The sequence below is a fragment of the Loxodonta africana genome, chromosome 4 (genome assembly GCF_030014295.1).
Source record: "Loxodonta africana isolate mLoxAfr1 chromosome 4, mLoxAfr1.hap2, whole genome shotgun sequence".
NCBI lineage: Eukaryota > Metazoa > Chordata > Mammalia > Proboscidea > Elephantidae > Loxodonta > Loxodonta africana.
In genome coordinates this window covers 52,019,542-52,043,184 of record NC_087345.1, presented here as the reverse complement: position 1 = coordinate 52,043,184, position 23,643 = coordinate 52,019,542, and the positions used below count along the sequence as shown (strand labels likewise).

General features: G+C 38.9%; 1 protein-coding gene across 13 annotated transcripts in view; it reads left to right on the top strand.

Moving 5' to 3' along the window:
- The window catches only part of METTL25 (methyltransferase like 25), a 147,496-nt gene that overhangs the window by 83,800 nt on the left and 40,053 nt on the right, over positions 1–23,643 (top strand). The gene's annotated exons all lie outside the window — the stretch shown is intronic.

The window sequence follows — 23,643 nt, the reverse complement described above, 5'->3', positions numbered from 1 at the left end:
TGGGAGGATAGGGAGAGTTGGAAGCTGGCAAAATTGTCACGAGAGACTGGAAGGGCTGACTCATTAGGGGGAGAGCAAGTGGGAGTACGGAGTAAGGTGTATATAAACTTATATGTGACAGTTTGACTTGATTTGTAAACGTTCACTTGAAGCTCAATAAAAGTTATTAAAAAAAAAAACACTTAGGAACAGATCTTGTTCATAACTTGGGGACTACCTATGTAAAATGTACTTTAGAATCCTAGTAGCGTTAAAAAGTTTTATATAAGTAATTCCATAAATACGATATTATCATATGAGCAGAAGTTAGATTTAAAATGTTTCACAACTGGTACATCATAAACACTTGCTAATTAGAGAAGATACTGATCATAAGCAATCATAATAGCCATTTGGGTCTCTACTGGTAGAATAGTAGCCCTGTAAATGTTTTATTTTGCTTCTGTTTTTCCCTACTAATACAGTGCCTACACAGAGAGGCAAGGGGTGGGAGAATTTTTCCACAATATTGGTTCAACAACTGCCGTATTCAAGATAAATTTGCAGTCTTGAGAAATTTCATAAATGTCCTCTTGGTAATTATAATTCTTGGGATTCTGGTAACCATTTGTCATAATAGGATTATTCCTCAAAGTATAAGGGGGCAGTTTACAGATCCTCAAAAGCTAAACCACAATTATTAACAAAGATAGAAAGGATATTTAGATTATCTATTATTTCTCTGTAAGAAAATAAATATCCTTTTTTTTCTGACAGAAATTACTACATACAAATATCTACATATCCCCTTAGTTTCAACTGTCATCTCCATGTAGATAACTCCTAAATTTATATCCCAGTCTCCATTCTCTTTCCATATATTTACCAGTTTTCAGAATCTCTTAGAGTAAGTTCCTCATGTTCTTCTGAAGACTAGCACCTTCTTTTGAGCTCACCCCAAGATGGAGAAATTCTAAATATTGTGCAGATTCATGTCCATTCAAAATATTGACTATCTGCCTTCTTTTAAGCACGCAAAATTCATCAGTGTGCTTATTGTTCTCTTAATGACTTCTTAAAATATTCCCCGTTCTTCCTAAAGCTTTCTTCTGTCTTGAAAACTTAACAGTCTCCAATCTTGTACACTCCTGCCTTCCTTTGCTACATTTTTTCATTCCATTGCCTCAATGAACTTTCAGCCACATTTGAGCATGTTGATAATTGTATTTTTCTAAGCATTCTTCCTCATCATCTTCCATTATGCTGCATTCTTCTGAGTTTCTTACTCCCACTGTGAACACTCTATTTTCATTAAGGGTGCTTCTTACTCCATCCTCTAAGTATATCTAGGCATTCTCATATGTTTTATACTTGACCCTTGTCTCTTTTTTCTTCTATAAGCAGTTACCCTCACCACAAATAACTCTTGAGTCATGTATCTGCCTCCAACCTCTTTTTAGAAGTCCATGCCTACGTTTCCCATTTTCATCTGAATAGCTCCACGTAAACATCTCACAAAAATTTCAGATTCAGCCGTGTCCAAAAACCAGTCATCTTCCTACAAGTTCTACCTACTCCTTCTTCTTCTCTAGCCTTTCTTGTTTCTGGTAATGACATGACTATTAACAAGATTTAGAAATCTTAAAATAATATTCGATTCTTTTCCCATCATCAGACTATACATTCTAATTGGTTGTCAAGGGTTATACCTGTTAAAAAAAAAAAAAAACCCAGTGCCGTCGAGTTGATTCCGACACGTTAGGTTTTTTTAATCCAGCAATTATTTGTTGTATGTCAGGCAGTATGTTGGAGGACTCAGGATACACGGATGTGGTGTTTTCACAGGAACATTTCATATTCTAGTTAGGATGACATATGCAAAAATTAATTGCAAACAAAGTAGTAGAAACCAGCTTCTAGTAATAGCAGACTAGATAATTGGGAACAACCTTCCTTCTCAGAAAAGCAAAAAATGCTGAAGCCATGTGTGTGTTTGTGTGAGTGTGTGTATGTGTTTAAATTTGTTTTTAGTAAGTTTGAGGGAATCAATGACCTGTCAAGGAAGTCAAGAATTACAGGGCAAATATCCAGAAGCAGATGGAAACTAAGGGGAACCCAGCTTTTAAGGCTGCATTTTCTCCCGAGGCATCTGCCAACTCTTTGATAGATAGCTATCTGCCAGTGGCTAGAGGGGCTAGAGAAGGTGAGCAAAGCTTTCAGTAGAATCACACTTCTTTTAGAGTTCATGGCCTACCTAAGATGAGAATTTAGGATTAGGACAGATAAGCCACTTACATGTTTTTGAGTTAGGTCTCTGAAGAGTCATACTATAAAAGTAAGGGTGAACTGAAAATAGAAGAGTCTTAAGATAGACTAAAGCTCAACTTGAAATTATTAAACTATTTGAGATTACTGCTTCCCTTAGCTGCCTGCAAGAAGGAAATACTCTTCAAATTATCACTACAATTTGTTATATATAACAGCTGCCCATGACAGAATCAAAAAATTGTTTCAATTAATAATAACAACAGAGACATCTAGCATAATCTGGATATTTTTGAAATAAGCTAAAAAAATGGACAGCTACTAGGGAGGAAGACTATGATAACTTTAGTTTGGTACCCTTTGAACCTTTGCATATTTTCTGCTTTTATTATTTGATGTCTCCTACCCAGGAGATGATATTTTATGTTACACTGTTTTATATATATAGTATTAAACATGATTCAGTCTTAAGTGTATGTGGAAGGTTTATACCTCCTTTGCCTTAGTACTTATTTCTTTAAAATGCTATAGATTCATGATATAGTTACAGGGAAATTAAAACTGAACAGGCCCATGTGATAACAAAAGCACAGCAGCAAAAGACAAAATAGATAAGTGGTAAGTGCGACTTCATAAAAATTAAATACTTTTGTTCATCAAAGGACTTTATCAAAGTCCAACCTACAGTTTGGAAGAATATTTGGGGGAGCCGTATGGTATCCGATAAGAGTCTAGTATCCAAAATATGTATATATGTTGTTGTAGTTGGGTACCATCAAGTCAGTTCTGACTCATAGCAACCCTGTGTACAACAGAAGAAAATACTGCCTGGTCCTGTACCATCTTCACGATTGTTGCCATGTTCAAGCCCATTGTTGCAGCCAGTGTGTCAGTCCATCTTGTTGAGGGTCTTCCTTTTTTTTGCTGACCCTCTTCTTTAGCAAGTATGATGCTCTTCTCTGGGAACTGGACCCTCCTGATAACATGTCCAAAGTATGTGATACGAAGCCTTGCCATCCTTGCTTCTAAAGAGCATTCTGGCTTTACTCCTTCGAAGACAGAATTGTTTGTTGTATATATATTTCGAAAAGCAAAAAAACAAAAACTTCTACAACTTAACAATAAAAAGACAAACAACCCAATCAAAAAAAATGGGCAAAGACTTGAATAGACAGTTCACCTAAAAGGATATTCAAGTGGCCAACAAGCACATGAAAAGATACTCAAAGTTATTCATTAGCCATTAGAGAGATGCAAATCAAAACCACAATAAGATACTACCCTACTCACCTCTGTTAGAATAGCAGTGATCAAAAAACAGAAAACAACAGGTGTTGGTGAGATTATGAGGAAACTGGAACCCTCATTCATTGCTAATGGAAATATAAAGTGGTACAGCTACTGTGGAAAACAGTTTGGCAGCTCCTCAAAAAGTAGAACATAGAACTGCCGTATAACCCAATAATCCCAATCCTAGATATATAGCTAGACAGTAAAGTCAGGAACACAAACAGAAACCTGTACACCAGTGTTCACTACAGCACTTTTCACAATAGCCTAAAGGTGGAAACAATCAAAATGTCCATCATTAGGTGAATGCATAAACAAAATGTGGTATATACACACAAGGAAATACTGTGGTTACTAGGGATAAGAAGGAGCAGAAAAGGGAAATTTTGCTTAAGGGGCATTGAGTTTGGAAAAGGATAGCAAGAACAGATGCACAACTGGAAGAATGTAATCAATGTCACTGAATTGAACATGTAGAAATACAGAGGGCATGTGTTTTGTTATCTATATTTTCACCATAAATTAAAAAAGAAAACTGAATAGCCCCAATTTATATAATTATTATCAGGCAGTTATACAACGCCAAGAGTAATGGGAGATACCGCTATCTTACTATGATTAGTGGATTTACTAAAAGTTTTTATTTAAAACATCGACCAGAGAATTCTATTTCTAGTGATGCTGTAGATTAGAAACCCTACAAATAAATTCCTGAATAAAATGGTTAAAACTTTTTTAGTGTACTACTGACTGTTCTGAAAATAAAGAGAAGAATTCTCAACAACCAAAATCAAATCAAAGTGGGAATTCATGAATTAAAAAAAAAAAAAAACCTCTGCAGCCTCCTTTCTCTCCATAAGCATCTATTGAATCCTTTTCTCTTTTCAGAGCTGCCCAGGATTAGAAGACAAAAGATAAATCCTAGTCCCTCAAAATTAAGTGTCTAACATGAAATGCTCTTATAAGGATGTGACTCAAAGGGTTATAACCTTACTTAGGCATAAGCTAGAAATGAAGTCTTCCCACAAAAGAAGACAGTAAGAAAACTTAATTATTTAGACAGTGATTTGGGGATGGAAGAGAAATCTTTCCTGAGAATTTGTAACCACAAGATTTCCTCATAGAATTTGTGCAAAAAATCACACAACCTATATGACCTGAAAAACTGTATTATAAAAACCCATTTTAAAGAAGCTCCAGTTTGATAGTGCCCTCAGTCTCTGGCAGGAAGAGACACAAATACCTTTGGAGGAACATATTTTCAATATAGACCTCAAAGTATTCCCACAGGTAAAATACAGAACAACATAACCTCATGGACAAAGATTTCAAAACATTCATGGAAAAAATACTCCATGAGCAAGAGCCAGCAACAACCAGCAACAGATTCAGATTTGCCAAAATATAAGTTATATATAGAATAAAAATTAGTATGTTTAATATGTTTAAAGGAATAAGACAAGGAAAAAGTTATAAAGAATGGGCCTATAAAATAATGACCAAACAAATATATGTGAAAAAGAGCCAAACACGATATTGGAAAAATTTAAAAAGATGCCGACTGAAATTCAAAACTCAATATACAAGTGCTAAAGAGAGAATTAGTGAATTGGGGGATAGATGCAAAGAAATTACCTGTAATGCAAAGCAGAGATTAAATGTGGAAAATGTGAAAAAGTACAAAGTGGAAATGCCTAATGTACATCTTATTGGAGTTCCCAAAGGAAAGAATAGAGAAAATTGGGTGAGACATATTTAAAGTGGTAATAGTGGAGCCCTGGCAGTCCAGTGGTTAAGAGCTTGGCTGCTAACCAAAAGGTCAGCAGTTCAAATCCACCAGCCACTCCTTGGAAACCCTATAGGGCAGTTCTACTCCGTCCTATAGCGACGCTATGAGTTGGAACCAATTCGACGGCAGTGGGTTTGGTTTTGGTTTTGAATAGCTGAGCATTTTTCAAAATTGATCAAAGACACCAATATACAGATTTAAAGGGTCCCAACCAATCCCAATCAAACTAAATGAAAACAAATCAACATTAAACTTATTGGACCAAAAATGCTGATTGCCAGAGGCAGAACAATGCTAAAAGCAGCCTGGTGGGCAGAGCAACAAAAGGACAGATTATCACAGAGGAGCAACAATTAGAATGGCTTTCCAACAGCAAAATGGAAACCAGAAGACAGTGGAATAACATTGTCAGTATCCTGATGAAAAATAATTGTCATCTTAGATTCTTATACGCAATTGACATTTTTAAGGATGGGGCGAAATAGATAGTTTTAAGTCATAAAAGATTGAAAGAGTTTAACATCAACAGACCTGCACAAAAGTGTAAAGAATGTACTTTAGGAAGAAGGAAATTTATTTCATATGCAAGGATTGCTGTAAGAAAGAATGATGAACACTGAAGTATATGGGCAATTTAAACAAGCATTGACTGTATAAAACTACAGCGATATTGGCCAATTTGTGGAAGCCTTTAAAAAATACAAGTAAAAAATACTGAAAACATATGTATAAGGTGGGAGGAATTGGTCAGTATTAGAGTATCTATGAGCCTTGTATTGATCTAATGCATGCTAAAAAACTGATTTAAATTTACTCTTCTTTAAATGTTTGATAAATTATAGACTTTTTTCAAAATATGAATATTGTTTCTAACTTATAAATTAATAAATAGAAAAAACAGAAATGAAGAAAAAGAAAAAATTAAATCAATTCAAAGAATAATGGAAGGCCAGTAGAATTCAGCATCATATCAAAAATATAATACACCATGACCAAGTGGGATTCATACCAGGTATGCAAGGACGGTTCAACATTAGAAAGGTATTCAAGTTGGTAATGAAAAAGTAAAACTGTCCCTATTTGCAAATGACATGATACTATACATAGAAAACCTAAAGACTCCCAAGAAACCTACTGGAACTAATAGTTAGATCCATTAGAGTAGCAGGATATAAGAAAACATAAAAAAATCAGTTGGATTCCTATACACTAATAAAGAGAACAATGAAAAGGAAAATAATACTATTTATAATAGCCCCTAAAAAATAAAATTCTTAGGAATGAATCCAACCAGGGATATAAAAGACGTATGCAAAGAAAACTACAAAACACTACTGCAAGAAACCAAAAGGGAACTACGTAAATGGAAAAACGTACCATTCTCATGGATAGGTTGACTCAACATTGTGAAAATGTCAGTTCTACCAAAAGCAATCTACAAATACAATACAATCCTTATCCAAATGCCACCAGCATTCTTTAAAGATATGGAAAAGCTAATCATTAATTTTATATGGAAAGGGAAGAGGCCCCAGATAAGTAAAGCACTACTGAAGAAGAATAAAGTAGGAGGATTCACAGTACATGACCTCAGACCCTACTATACAGCTACAGTAGTCAAAACAGCCTGGTACTGGTACAACAACAGATACATTGACCAATGGAACAGAATTGAGAAACCAGATGTAAATCCATCCACCTATGGTCACCTGATCTTCAACAAGGGTCCAAAGTCCGTCAAATGGGAAAAAGACAGCCCTTTTAACAAATGGTGCTAGCAAAACTGGATATCCATCCACACACAAAAAAAATGAAATAGGACTCATACCTAACACCATGCACAAAAACTAATTCAAAATGGATCAAAGACCTAAATATAAAACCTAGACCTATAAAGATCATAGAAGAAAAAATAGGGTCAATGCTAGAGGCCCAAGTACATGGCATTAACGGGATATAAACCATCACTAACAACACACAAACTCCAGAAGATAAGCTAGATAACTGGGATCTTCCAAAAATTAAACACTTATGCTCATCAAAAGACTTCACCAAAAGAGTAAAAACAGAACCTACAGACTGGGAAAAAATTTTGGCTATGACAAATCTAACAAACGTCTGATCTCTAAAATCTATAGGGAAGTCCAACACCTGAACAACAAAAAGACAAATAATCCAATTAAAAACTGGGCAAAGCATCTGAACGGACACTTCACCAAAGAAGACGTTCAGTCTACTAACAGACACATGAGGAAATGCTTGTGATCACTAGCATTAAAAAAAAAAAAAAAAAAAAGCGATTAGAGGAATGCAAATCAAAACCACGATGAGATACCATCCCGCCATTACTGGCATTACTGGTGTGAATCAAAAAAAAAAAAAAAAAACAGGCAATAACAAATGTTGGAGAGGCTGTGGGGAGATTGGAACTCTTATGGCACTTCCTTAAAAAGCTAGAAATGGAAATACCATATGATCCAGCAACCCCACTCCTAGAAATATATCCTAGAGAAATAGGCTGTCACATGAATAGATATATGCACATGCATCTTCATTGCAATATTGTCCACAATACCAAAAAGATGGAAGCAACCTAGATGCCCGTCGATAGATGAATGGATAAACAAATTATGGTATCTACACACAATGGAGTACTATGCAGCAGTAAAGAACAACATGGGTGAATCTGGAGGGCATTGTGTTGAGTGAAGTAAATCAGTCACAAAAGGACATATATTGTATGAGACCACTACTGTAAAAACTCATGAAAAGGTTTACACACAAAAAGAAACAACCTTTGATGGTGTCATGGATTGAATTATGTCCCCCCAAAAGCGTGTATCGACTTGATTAGGCCATGATTCCCAGTATTGTATGGTTGTTCTCCATTTTGTGATTGTAATTTCATGTTGAGAGGATTAGGGTGGGACCGTAACACTACCCTCACTCAGATCACTTCCCTGATCCAAGGTAAAGGGAGTTTCCCTGGGGTGTGGCCTGCACCACCTTTTATCTCTCAAGAGATCAAAGAGAAGCAAGCAGAGAGTGGGGGACCTCGTACCACCAAGACAGCAGCACCAGGAGCAGGGTGCATCCTTTGGACGTGGGGCCCCTGTACCTGAGAAGTACTCGACCAGGGAAAGGTTGAGGACAAGGACCTTCCTCCAGAGCTGACAGAGAGAAAGCCTTCCCCTGGAGCCGACACCCTGAATTTGGTCTTGTAACCTACTAAACAGTGGGAAGATAAACTTCTCTTTGTTAAAGCCATCCACTTGTGATATTTCTGTTATGGCAGCACTAGATGACTAAGACAGGTGATTACAAGAGGGGGAAAGGCGGGAATGGAAAAACACTAAATAGACAATCAAAAAAAAAAACCAAACCCACTGCTGTCAAGTGGATTCCGACTCATAGCGACCCTATAGGGCTGAGTAGAACTGCCCCATAGAGTTTCCAAGGAGTGCCTGGTGGATATGAACTCCCAGCCTCTTTGTTAGCAGCTGTATCACTTAACCACTACACCACCAGGGTTTCCAAATAGACAACAGATAAGTGGTAATTTTGGTGAAGGGTAGGAGTATACAATACTGGGGAAACCAGTATAGCTTGTCCAAGGCAAGGTCATAGAAGCTCCATAGATAGATCCAAGCTCCCTGAAGGACCGAATTACTGGGCTGAGGGCTGTTGGGACCATGGTCTTGTGAAGCATCCAGCTCAATTGGCATAACATAGTCTATAAAGAAAAAGTTCTGCGTTCTACTTTGGTTAGTTGTCTGAAGTCTTAAAAGCTTGAGCAGCCATCCGCTGGTCTCACTCCAGCTGAAGCAAGGGAAAATGAAGAATACCAAAGACACAAGGGAAAGATTAGTCCAAATGACTAATGGACCACAGGTACTACATCCTCCACCAGACAGTCCAGCACTAGGTGGTACCCAGCTACCACCACCAACTGCTCTGACAGGGATCCTGGACAGAGCTGGAGAAAAATGTAGAACAAAATTCTAACTCACACAAAAAAGACCAGACTTACTGGTCTGACAGAGACTGGAGAAACCCTGGGAGTATGGCCCCTGACACCTTTTAGCTCAGTAATGAAGTCACTCCTGAGGTTCACCGTTCAGTCAAAGATTAGGCAGGCCCACAAAACAAAATGAGACTAAAGGGGCACACCAGCCCAGAGCCAAAGATGAGAAAGCAGGAGGGGACAGGAAGGCTGGTAATAGGGAACCCAAAGTCAAGAAGGGGAGATTGTTGACATATCATTGAGTTGGCAACCAATGTCACAAAACAATATGTGTACCAATTGTTTAATGAGAAACTAGTTCTGTAAACCTTCATCTAAAGTACAATTAAAAAAAAAATACTGAAAGTATGAGGGAGAGAAGAAACAGAAAAATCACAACAAATAAAAACAGCAGATTTAGCATTCTTTCCTAATTTAAAGAAAAAAAAAGTTTTGGCAAAGTAGAAACAAAAGGATACCTCAGTAACTTGAAAATGAACATGTGCCCAAAAACCTACATAAAATGCTGTGCCAAATGGAGTAACATTAAAAGTACTGTCTCTAAGATCAGGAACAAGATAAGGATGTCTGCTACTACTATTTAGAATCAGCATTATACTAGAAGTCATAGCCAAAACTATAAGACTAGAAAAATAAATAAATGTTATAAGGATTGGAGAGGAAGAAGTGAGCTCTGATTACTTACTACTGGATGGACTACATAGAATGCCCAAAATAATCTACAGATTATTAAACGAGTTTAGGAAGGTGGGCATATACTCAAAAATCTATTTCTTTGCCCAGAAATGGTTAGAAAATATAATTTTTAAGTACCACTTAGAAATGCAATTAAAAAAATGTGTATGAGATAACCAGAATTAACTCTAACAAGGGATATACAAGACTTTCATGGAGAAAATAATCTTTATTTAATCTTTGTAAAGATTAGAAACTCATAAATAAGTGGACTGAAATATTATATTCATGGATAGGAAGACTCAGTATTTTAAAGGCATCAGCCTTCCACAAAATGATTGCTAGGTCATTGAAATTCAATGCATCTAATGAAAATCTCAAAAGAGTATTATTTTGTGCATGAGTGTGTGTGTGTGTAATTGTAAGTTATTTCCAAAAATATGTGGAAGACCTAAAGACTAAAAAAAGCCAAGACAGTATTGAAGAAAAACAAGGTTGGGAAGCTTGCTTCACTTACTTTTGAGCTACAGTTAATTTAGATAATTGCCACATTGGCCAGTGGAACTGAATACAGACCAAAGAATCGAATCTTTTTGATATATCATTGTTGATCAGTGGAGAGAAGATGCACTAGTCATTAAATAGTGCTATGACACTGGATATTTATACAGTATATTAATTTCCTATTTCTATTGTGGAAACCCTGGTGGCGTAGTGGCTAAGTGCTACGGCTGCTAACCAAAGGGTCAGCAGCTCAAATCTGCCAGGTGCTCCTTGGAAACTCTATGGGGCAGTTCTACCCTGTCCTGTAGGATCGCTATAAGTCAGAATGGACTCGACGGCAATGGGTTTTTTTTTTTTTGGAGGGGGGGGTTTGCTGTTGTAACAAATTAGCACAAACTTGGTATCTTAAAACAACACAAATTTATTATTTCAGCCTTGTAGATGTCAGAATTTCAGAATGAGTTTCACTGAATTAAAATCAGGGCATCAGCAGGGCTATGTTTCTTCTGGAGCCTGTAGGGAAGAATCCATCCCCTTGCCTTTGACAGCTTCTAGAGGCTACCTGTATTCTTTGACTAGTGCCCTATTGTTCCTCTGCTTCAAATCCAACAGCGTTACATCTTCAAATCGTTCTCTGACTTTCTCTTCTGCTTCCTTTTTCCACTTTAAAGAATCTTTGTGATTATATTAGGCCTGCTCAGATAATCCAGGATGATCGCTGTATTTTAAGATAAACTGATTAGCAAACTTAATTCCATCTGTGACTTTAATTCCTCCTTGTAAAATAACATATTCACAGGTTTCAGGGATTTTATCTGAGTACCTCTTTGGTAGACCAGTATCTGCCTACTGTGTAGGTAACATCGTTATTAGTGCAGTCGAGTCAGATCCAACTCAGGGCAACCTTATGTATAACAGAATGAAACATTGTCTGGTCCTGTGCCACCCTCATAATCTTTGGTATGTTTGTGCCCATCATTGTAGCCTCCACGTCAACCCATCTCTTGGAGGATTTTTCGTTTTCACTGACCTTCTATTTAACCAATCATGATGTCCTTTTCTAGCATTTCAGAAGAGACTCTGATACTTGCTGTGATGGTTAAGGTTGTGTGTCAACTTGACTGGGCCATGATTCTCAGTGGTTTGTAGTCTTACAATGTTGTAATCACTTCCATGATGAGATTTGATACAATGTGATCACCTCCATGATTAGATCTGCTGTGAATAGCCAGTCAGTAGAAATAGACTTTCGTTGGACATATGGCCTGCATCGAATATAGGTGGACATTCTGGCAAGGCCCAGGGGCTTTTGCTCATTCTGGATCCTGCAGCTGGCTCCTATTCATCTGACATCCAGTTCTCAGGACTTGAGTTAGGAGCTTACCTGCAGTTTTGTCTGCCTATCTTAGAATTTGTCAATCTTTGCATCCTATGATCAGGAGCCTTTCTCTCTGATCTGTTGATCTTGGGTTCATCAGCCCCTGAGGCTACACCTCTGTTCTGACCCACAGACTTGGGAAATTCCAGTCTCTACAACCACATGAGCCATTTCCTTGATGTAAATCTCTCTCTATATATATTTGTATGCTTTACTGGTTTTGCATCTCTGGATAACCCAGCCTAAGTCTTTTTTAAGACATTTGGTACCAAGAGTGGTTCTAGAGAAACAAAATTGTGTGGATGAGTTTTCTAAACAGGTCCTCAAGTCTGGTTAGTCTTAAAGATGTTGATGACTCTGCTTCCATTAGTAAAGAAGGCACTGCTAATCCATGGCATGAGGTGGTAATACAAATACACAAAATATCACCACCAATGGATCAGGCATTGGTGAAAGGTGAGGCTTTGGGTAACTGCATGTGGGATACCTTTCTATAATTTTGTCACAATGAGAAGTATAAGGAAGTTAGTTGGTCCTACTTTTGCTGGACTAACTGGTGAAAGAAAGATGAGCTCAGGGCTTCTGAGTCAAAGCTCAAGTGCCGCATAAATGATCTTAAAGTTTCCTCTTGTGCCTTGAAAGAAAGCCTTATTTCTTGTAGTAACAGAGCTGATATTGCCAAAACCAAACCCAGTATCGTAAGACTGACTGAATTACAACACCAGCTCAATTGCCAACCTCAAGAGGTGTCTGAAGTTAAAATGAGGACATTGATTGGAAAGAAATGGGATCCTGAAACTTGGAATCAGGATATAACGGTAGATAATCAGGAAGCTGGAGGCCCTGAGCCCCTAAATTCTGTTGAACCATTCCTGCCAACAGAACCGGCCCTCTCACTGCCATCTAAAGAGATTACTCCATGTTTCTCAGCTCTTCCACCCTCTGCAGTAAAATCATTAGCCCCATCTATTGTGATTAACCCTGCTGTGTCTAAATCATTGCCTGGGGCATTGCCTGAGGCAGATGCGTTATTAGACAATGCTGAATATTCTCAAAACGTTTCCCCACTACCAATTTTGCCTCCTAGACCTATAATTAGACTTAAGTCCCTGTGAGCCCCAAAAGATGAAGTACAAAGTGTGACACAGGAGGAGGTACGCTACACTCTGAAAGAATTGCTTGACTTTTCTAATATGTACAAACAGAAACCTGGAGAATATGTGTGGAAATGGCTATTAAAGGTGTGGGATGATGCTGCAAGGAACATAAAGATGGATTAGTGTGAGTTTATTGATATGGGCCCACTAAGCACAGATTCTTCAATGTTTCAGCTGAAGTTAGGAAAGGATCTAATAGTTTATTTGATTGGGTGGCTGAAGCATGGGTTACACAGTGATCTACACTAAATCAAGTTGATATACCAGACCTGCCCTGGTATACTGTAGAAGAAGGTATTCAAAGTTTTTGGGAAATTGGCATGCTAGAGTGGATTTATCAAATTAGACCCACAGACCCACAAATGGAGTGCCTAGAGGACACACTCTTTACCGCAACTGTGAGCAACAAATTTGTGAAGGGAGCCTCAGAATCCTTGAAGATTGCTGTGATTGCTATTTTATGTAAATCATATTTGACAGGGGGAACTGCCCTAACTGAATTAATATACCTAACTACGGTGGGGCTGATTGGACCCCATGGTAGTAGGGGCCAAGTGGCTGCAGTCAGTCCACAAAGATAAGGTGGGTGTGGTTACCGTAATGGACATTGGAGTCAAAGTAGTAATCAGAGTAATCTGACTTGTGTGGACTTATGGCATTAGTCATGGTGTCCTTAACCCACTGCCATTGAGTCGATTCCAACTCATAGCCACCACACAGGACAGAGTAGAACTGCCCCATAGGGTTTCCAAGGAGCACCTGGTGGAATCAAATAGCTGACCTTTTGGTTAGCAGCCAAACTCACCCGGCGACTCCTGTATTCAAGGGGTTGTAGGTCTTTAAACTAACTCAAGTCTGGGAATTGATTGAGGGGCCATGACTCTCTATTCTGCTGTTCACTCCATCTAGAATTCATCCTGTTGTACAAATCAAGTAAATATTTAGCAGATTTCCTATCTATTTCACTCCTAGGAATACTAGGAAATCATAATTTAGTCCGCAGGGAACTTGGATCACCTTTCCCTTCCATAAGACATCTCAGTGGTCCATTACGTCAATGCCATTATGCTGATTGAACCTAGTAAGGAAGAAGTGCCAATGACTCTGTACTTATTGGTAAAGCATTTGCGTGCTAAACCAAAGACCAAACTGTTGCTGTTGAGAGACCCTGTAGGACAAAGTAGAACTGCCCTGTATGGTTTCCAAGGAGCGACTAGTGGATTCGAAATGCCAACCTTTTGGTTAGCAGCCAAGTTCTTAACCACTGTGCTACCAGGACTCCATTTGCATGCTAGAAAGTGAGAAATCAATCCCACAAAAATTCAGGTGCCTTCCACATCAGTGAAATTTCTAGAGGTCCAGTGGTATAGGGCGTGTCGAGATATTCCTTCTAAAGTAAAGAATAAGTTATTGCATCTGGCCCCTCCCACAACTAAAAAGGAAGCGCAAGCCTGGTGATCTTCTTTGCATTTTGAAAGCAACATATTCCTCATTTGGGTGTATTACTCCAGCTATTTATCAAGTGACTTGAAAAGCTGCTAGTTTTGAGTAGGCCCCAGAGCAAGAGGAGGCTCTGCAACAGGTTCAGGCTGCCATGCAGTCCACTCTGCCACTTGGGTCATATGATCAGGCTGATCCAGTGGTGCCTGAAGTGTCCGTGGCAGAGAGAGATGCTATTTGGAGTCATTGGCAGGCCCCTACTGATGAACCACAGCACAGACCCTTAGGATTTTGGAACAAAGCCCTGCCGTCCTCTACAGATAACTACTCTCCTTTTGAGAAACAGCTTTTGGCTTGTTACTGGGCCTTAGTAGAGACTGAACACTTAACCATGGGCCACCAAGTCACCATGCAGCCTGAGTTGCCCATCATGAACTGGGTGTTGTCTGACCCACAGAGCCATAAAACTGGATGTGCACAGCACCACTGCATCATTAAATGGAAGTGGTATATGCCAGATCAGGCCCAAGCAGGACCTGAAGTCATAAGTAATTTGCATGGGGAAGTAGCCCAAATGCCCATGGTCTCCACTCCTGTCACATTACTTCCCATCTCCCAGTCTGTGCCTATGGCCTCATGGGGAGTGCCTTTTGATCAATTGACTGATTTACACATAGTGCTATGCAGTATGCAGGCACAATACAAAAGCAGACAACCACAACACTGCTGCCCCTTCCGTAACCTCCCTGAAGGACTGTGGTGAAGGGAAATCTTCTCAATGGACAGAACTTAAAGCAGTGCAGCTGGTTGTTTACTTCCCATGGAGGCAAAAATTGCCAGATGTGTGACTGTATACTGATTCATGGGCTGTGGCCAGTGGTTTGGCTGGATGGTCAGGGACTTGGAAGGAAAATGATTGGAAAATTGGAGACAAGAAATTATGGCGAAGAGGTGTGTGGATAGACCTCTCTGAATGGGCCAAGGAAGTGAAGAATGTGTCTCATGAGAATGCTTACCAAAAAGTGGCCTCAGCAGAGGATGATTGTAACAATCAGATAGAATGATGCATTCTGTGGAAACCAGCCATCCTCTTTCCCTAGCTACTCCCGTAATTGCTCAGTGGGTTCACGAACAAAGTGGTCATGTTAGCAGGAATGAAGGTCACGCATGGGCTCAGCAACATGATTTCCGCTCACCAAGGCTGACTTGGCTACAGCCTCTGCTGAGTGCCCAATCTGGCAGCAGCAGAGACCAACACTGAGCCCCTGATATGGCACTATCCCTCGAGGTGATCAGCCAGCAACCTGGTGGTAAGTTGATTACACTGGACCATCATGGAAAGAGCAGCATTTTGTTCTTTCTGAAATTGACACTTACTCTGGATATGGATTTGCCTCCCCTGTATGTAATGCTTCTGCCAAAACTACTCACAGAATGCCTTATCCCCTGTCATGTTATCTCACATAGCATAACCTCGTATCAGGGGACTCATTTCACAGCAAATGAAGTGTGACAATGGGCCAGTTCTCATGGAATTCACTGGTATTACCATGTTCCCCATCATCCTGAATCAACTAGCTTGGTAGAACAATGGAATGGCTTTCTAAAGACATAATTAAGGCACCAGCCAGGTGGCAATACCTTGCAGGGTTAGGGCAGTGTACTCCAGGAGGCTGTATGTGCCCTAAACCAGGGTCCAGTATATGGTGCTTTTTCTTCCATAGCCAGAATTCATAAGTCCAGGAATCAAGGGGTAGAAATGGGAGTGACACCACCCACTATTACTCCTAGTGACCCACACGAACAATTTTTGCTTCCTGTCCCCATGACTTTATGCTCTGCGGTCTAGAGGTCTTAGTTCCAAAGGGAGGCATGCTCCCACCTGGTGACACATCATTGAGTCCATTGAACTGGAAGCTAAGAATGCCACCTGGCCCCTTTGGGCTCCTTATGCTTCTGGATCAATAGGCAAAGAAGGGAGTTACCATACTGGCTGGTGTGATTGATCCTGACTACCAAGAGGAAATCAGATATTACATACTGAAGGTAGAGTATGTCTCTTAGTACTACCATGCCCAGTGATTAAAGTCAGTGGAAAATTACAACTACTCAATTCCAGCATGACTACTAATGGCCGGACCTTTTAGGAATGAAGGTTTGGGTCACCCGCCAGGCAACGAATCACAACCAGCTGAGGTTCTTCCTGAGGGCAAAGGGAATATGGAATGGGTGGTGGAAATAGGTGGTTCTAAATACCAGTTACGATCACATGACCACTTGCAGAAATGAGGGCTGTAATTGTTGTGAGTATTTCTGCTTTGTGTGCATGAAGTATATTTGTTTTCTTATGAAATATATAAACAGGGCTAGTGTGTTTTCGGTTGTATGTGGGCTCATTATATCATGTTAGGTGCAAGTATGGCTTCATAATTGTCTTTATTCAGAGATTATGTATGGCTTAAGGAGATGTGTACAGGTGTCAGCTTGACAAGGGATAGACTGTGATAGTTAAGATTGAGTGTCAATTTGGCCATGATTCTCAGTGTTTTGGCAGTCGTATAATGTTGTGATCGCTTCTGTGTTGCGATTTGATATGTGATTACCTCCATGATGGGGTCTATTGTGAGCAGCTGATCAGTTGAAAAGGAGATTTCTTGGGCATATGGTCTGCACTGAGTATAAATAGACATTCTGGCAAGATTCAGGGGCTTTTTCGTCATGCTGGATCCTGCAGCTGGCTGCTGTTCATCTGACCTCCAGTGCTTGGGACTCGAGCTAGCAGCTTACCTGCAGTCTTGCCTGTCGATCTTGGGATTCATCGATCTTCACAGCCTGCAAGCAAGAGACCTGCTCTGTGACCAACTGATCTTGGGTTAACCAGCCCCTGCGGGTGTGTGAATCAGGAGAAGCCTCTATTCTGACCCACAGACTTTGGACATTCAATCTGTATAACTACATGAGCCATTTCATTGATATATTTTTATACACTTTACTTGTTTTGCTTCCCTAGAGAACTCAGTCTCAGGCACACCTCAATGTAAAGAAAACAAACATCCTCACAACTGGACCGATAAGCAACATTATGACAAACAGAGAAAATACTGAAGTTGTCATGGATTTCATTTTACTAGGATCCACAGTCAAAACCCCAAGAAACAGCTGTCAAGAAATCAAACGATGTATTATATTGGGCAAATCTTCTGTAAAAAACTTCTTTAAAGTGTAAAAAAGCAAAGATGAGATGGGGCCAAGATGGCGGAATAGACAGATGCTTCTGGCAAGCCCTCTTACAACAAAGACCCCCCAAAAAAGTGAAACGAGTATATTTATGACAAGCTAGGATCCCTGAGCATCAAAGACAAAGTTAGAAAATGAACTGAGTGATGGTGGGGGGGAAGAGATGGTTCAGAAGTGGAGAGGAGTTGCCAGTCCTGAATTGCTAGGAGCCCTCAGGCACCATTCCCAGGAGTGGCTGCAGCCGGCCAGTATTAGCGTTCAGCTTCAGTTTCCTCAGGGAGAAGCAGCCAGCCACACAGCCTACCCACACCTCTGGAACCTTCCAGAGAAGAATGGCGCTCTCAGCAAAAGCTAAGTACTTGCGTATATTTTACCACGTCCCCTGCCCCCAAGCTGGCTTCAGCAGTTGTTGATTTCCCTCAGCCTGAGATAGGCCCTGTTGAACACCTAGATCCATTCTCCTGACCTTGGAGAGGTAATAAATTTGCAATTGGGGGAAAAGATAATTTGCCAGCTCCACTAACCTGGGGAGCTCAGGACAGAAGCAGCTCCTGTCCAGGCATAAATGTTCCATGGACTTTGAGTACCTTTTCCCTCTGCATGGACCTGTGTGGGCCTATTTCAGGAGAATAGGCCCTTATTGGCAGACTACAACCATTTAAGCTGTGCGGTGGAGAGATGGGTGTCTGATATTTGACACCAATTTGCCTATTAAACAGGGTCCTCACCTACCCACATCAGGGGCATAGGGACTGGTTACTCCACTCAGGTCCCCAGCCCCCAAAACAGGAGTCCAAGGATAACTGGTACTGCCCAGTCCTTACAACCAAAAACATTGGGTGCCCATCACCCATTTGCAGAACCCACCCGCCTGTATGCTCTAGGGAACAGAGACATGCTTTCCTCAGAGACACTGGGGGGATGATTCTCAGCCCCCTGCCTTGTTCAGAGCATGACTCCCTGCTGCAACCAGATGCTTGTACCTGCATCAATCACCCCTACCCCTCTAAGACTGTAGGGCAGAGCCTGTACCATAAACGTGATGATCAGCTACCTGGACACCTGAGCTGAATTCATACAAGAAAAGTGAATGGGCTCCTAGACTGATAAACCTGATAACAGCTCTAGCCATCTGGGGACAGGACATCAGAGCTCCAAAGGTGAAAATAAGCTAGCTCACTCAAGCAACCCATTTGGGCATATCAAAACAAAACAAAGCAAGAAGCTAGGATACAGTAAGCAAACATAAAATAAACTAATACAGTAACTTATATGTGGCCCAGAGACGATAGTCAATATCAAGTCACATAAAGAAACAGGCCTTGATTGCCTCGAAAAGCTCTCAGAACAAAGAATCAAGGGATCTTCTAGATGAAAGTGCCTTCCTGGAATTACTGGAGGGAGAATACAAAAGATTAATATACAGAACCCTTCAAGACATCAGGAAGGAAATCAGGCAATGTGCAGAACAAGCCAAGAAACACACAGATAAAGCAGTTGAAGAAATTAAAAAGGTTATTCAGGAACATAATGAAAAATTTAATACACTGGAAAAATTGATAAGAGCAATCAAATTCAGAAGATTAACAATAAAGTTACAGAATTAGACAACTCAATAGAAAGTCAGAGAAGCAGAATTGAGCAACTGGAAGGAAGAATTTATAATCTTGAAGACAGAGCACTTGGCACCAATATATTTGAAAAAAAATCAGATAAAAGAATTTTAAAAAATGAAGAAACCTTAAGAATCATGTGGGACCCTATCAAGAAAAAAAACCTACGAGTGATCAGAGTACCAGAACAGGGAGGGATAACAGAAAATACAGAGAGAATTGTTGCAGATTTGTTGGCAGAAAATTTCCCTGATAGCATGAAAGATGAGAAGATATCTATCCAAGTTGCTCATCAAACTCCACATAAGGTAGATGTTAAAAGAAAGTCACCAAAACATATTATAATCAAACTTGCCAAAACCAAAGATAAAGAGAGAATTTTAGGAGCAGGTTTTTTTTAGGGGTATACAAAAAGTCACCTACAAAGGACAGTCAATAAGAATAAGTTTGGACTACTCAACAAAAACCATGCAGGCAAGAAGGCAATGGGATGACTTACATAAAGCACTGAAGGAAAATAATTGCCAGCCAAGAATCATATATCCAGCAAAACTGTCTCTCAAATATGAAGGTGAAATTAGGACATTTCACGATTAACAGAAGTTTAGGGAATTTGTAGAAACCAAGCCAAAACTGCAAGAAATACTAAAGGGAGTTCTTTGGTTAGCAAATCAATAATATCAGGTATCAACCCAAGACTAGAACACTGGACAGAGCAATCAGATGTCAACCCAGACAGGGAAATCACAAAAATAAATCAAGATAAAAAAAAAAAAGCTCAAAATAGGGCCACAGTAATGTTATCATGTAAAAGAAGACAACATTAAAACAGTAAAGAAAGACTAAGAAATGTAGTCATAGATCTTTCATATGGAGAGGAAGGCAAGCCGATACAAAAAAAAAAGGTTTAAATTTAGAAAAACACGGGTAAATATTAAGGTAACCACAAAGGAGACAAACTGTCCTACACATCAAAATAAAATACAAGAAAAAAATAGAGACACAGCAGAAACAACTTCAACAACAACGAAAATGAGGAAAAGACAATATATAAACTACTCAGCAAAAAAAGTGCAAAAAAGAAACTGTTAACAACACACAAAAAAGACATAAAAATGATAGCACTAAATTCATACCTATCCATAATTACACTGAATGTAAATGGACTGAGTGAACCAATAAAGAGACAGAGAGTAGCAGAATAGATATAAAAACATGGTCCTTCTATATGCTGCCTACAAGAGACACACCTTAGACTTAGAGATACAAATAAACTAAAACTGAAAGGATGAAAAAATATGTATTAAGCAAACAACAATCAAAAAAGAGCAGGAGTGGCAATATTAATTTCTGACAAAATAGACTTTAAAGTTAAATCCATCATAAAGGATAAAGAAGAACACTATATAATGATTAAAGGGACAATATACCAGGAGGATATAACCATATTAAATACTTATGCACCCAATGACAGGGCTGCAAGATACATAAAATAAACTGTATTAGCATTGAAAAGTGAGATAGCTCCATAATAATAGTAAGAGACTTCAACACACTACTTTCAGTGAAGGACAGGACATCCAGAAAGAAGCTCGGTAAAGACACAGGAGATCTAAATGCCAGTAAACCAACTTGACCTCATAGACATATGCAGAACACTCTACCCAACAGCAACCAAGTATACTTTCTTTTCTAGTGCACATGGAACATTCTCTAGAATAGACCACATATTACGTCATAAAGCAAGCCTGAGCAGAATCCAAAACATTGAAATATTACAAAGCATTTTCTCTGAGCATAAGGCCATAAAAGTAGAAATCAACAACAGAAAAAGAAGGGAAAAGAAATGAAACACTTGGAAACTGAACAATACCCTGCTCAAGAAAGACTGGATTATAGAAGATATTAAGGATGGAATAAAGAAATTCATAGAATTCAATAAGAATGAAAATACTTCCTATCAGAGCCTTTGGGACACAGCGAAAACAGTGCTCAGAGGTCAATTTATATCAATAAATGCACACATCCAAAAAGAAGAAAGGGCCAAAAGCAAAGAATTATATCTACAACTGGAACAAATAGAAAGAGATCAACAAAAGAAACCCTCAGGCACCAGAAGAAAGCAAATAGTAAAAATTAGAGCAGAATTAAATGAAATAAAAAACAGAAAAACAATCGAAAGAATAAACAAGACCAAAAGCTTGTTCTTTGAAAAAAAATAACAAATTTGATAAACTATTTGCCAAACTAACAAAGAAAAAAAGGAGAGAAAGCAAATAACCCATGTAAGAAAATACAGGGGCGGCGTTACAACAGACCCAATCGAAATTAAAAGAATCAGATTACTATGAAAAATTGTACTCTAACAAATTCGAAAATCTAGAAGTAATGGATGAATTCTTAGAAACACACTACCTACCTAAACTAACACAAACAGTGGTAGAACAACTAATAGACCCATAACAAAAGAAAAGATTGAAAAGGTAATAAAAGAAACAAAAATACTCCCAACAACAACAACAAAAAAACCCTGGCCGGATGGCTTCACTGCAGAGTTCTACCAAACTTTCAGAGAAGAGTTAACACCACTACTACTGAAGGTATTTCAGAGCATAGAAAAGGACGTAATACTCCCAAACTCATTCTATGAAGCCAGCATATCCCTGATACCAAAACCAGGTAAAAAAAAAAAAAGCACAAAAAAAGAAAACTACAGACCTTTATCCCTCATGAACTTAAATGTAAAAATCCTCAACAAAATTCTAGCCAATAGACTTCAACAACATATCAAAAAAATAATTCACCATGACCAAGTGGAATTCATACCAGATATGCAGGGATGGTTCAATGTTGGAAGAACAATTAATGTAATCCATCATATAAAAAAAAAAAAAGACAAGAATCACATGATCTTATCAACTGATGCAGAAAAGGCATTTGACAAAGTTCAACATCCATTCATGATAAAAACTGTCAGCAAAATAGAAATAGAAGGAAAATTCCTCAACGTGATAAAGGGTATACAAAGCCAATAGCCAACATCATCCTAAATCATAAAAGAGTCTGAAAGCACTCGCCTTGAGATCTGGAACCAGACAAGAATGCCCTTTATCACCACTCTTATTCAACATTGTGCTGGAGGTCCTAGCCAGAGCAATTAGGCTAGATAAAGAAAGGGCATCCGAATTGGCAAGGAAGAATTAAAAGTATCTCTATTTGCAGATGCTATAGGGTTGGTATGAATCAGAATCGACTCGATGGCACTGGAGGTTAGGTTATGATCTTATACACAGAAAACCCTAAGGAATCCTCTAGAGAAGTACTGAAACTAATAGAAGAGTTCAGCAGAGTATCAGGATACAAGATAAACACAAAAATCAGTTGGATTCCTCTACACCAACAAAAAGAACATCGAAGAGGAAATCATCAAATCAATACCATTTACAGTAACCCCCAAGAAGATAAAATACTTAGGAATAAATCTTACCAGAGATGTAAAAGGCTTATACAAAGACAACTACAAAGCACTTCTTCAGGAAACCAAAAGAAACCTACATAAGTGGAAAAACATACCTTCTTCATAGACAGGAAGACTTAACATTGTAAAACTGTTACCAAAAGCGATCTATAGATTTAATCCAATTCCAATGACATTTTTTAATGAGATGGAGAAACAAATCACCAAGTTGATATGGAAGGGAAAGAGACCCTGGATGAGTAAAGCATTACTGAAAAGAACAAAGTGGGAGGTTCACTCTACCTGATTTTAGAACCTATTATACCACCACAGTAGTCAAAGCAGCCTCATACTGGTTCAACAACAGATACATAGACCAATGGAACAGAATTGAGAATCCAGATATAAATCCACCCACATATGAGCAGTTGCTATTTGACAAAGGCCCCAAATCAGTTAAATGGGGAAAAGACAGTCTTTTTTACAAATGGTGCTGGCATAACTGGATATCCATCTGCAAAAAAATGAAACAAGACCCATACCTCACACCAGCCACAAAAACGAACTCAAAGTGGATCAAAGACCTAAATATAAAATCTAAAACGATAAAGATCATGGAAGAAAAAATAGGGACAACGTTAGGAGCCCTAATACATGGCATAAACAGAATACAAAACATTACTAACAATGCAGAAGAGAAACTAGATAACTGGGAGTTCCTAAAAATCAAACACATGCTCATCCAAAGACTTCACCAAAAGAATAAAAAGGCTACCTACAGATTGGGGAAAAGTGTTTAGCTATGACATTTCTGATCAGCGCCTGATCTCTAAAA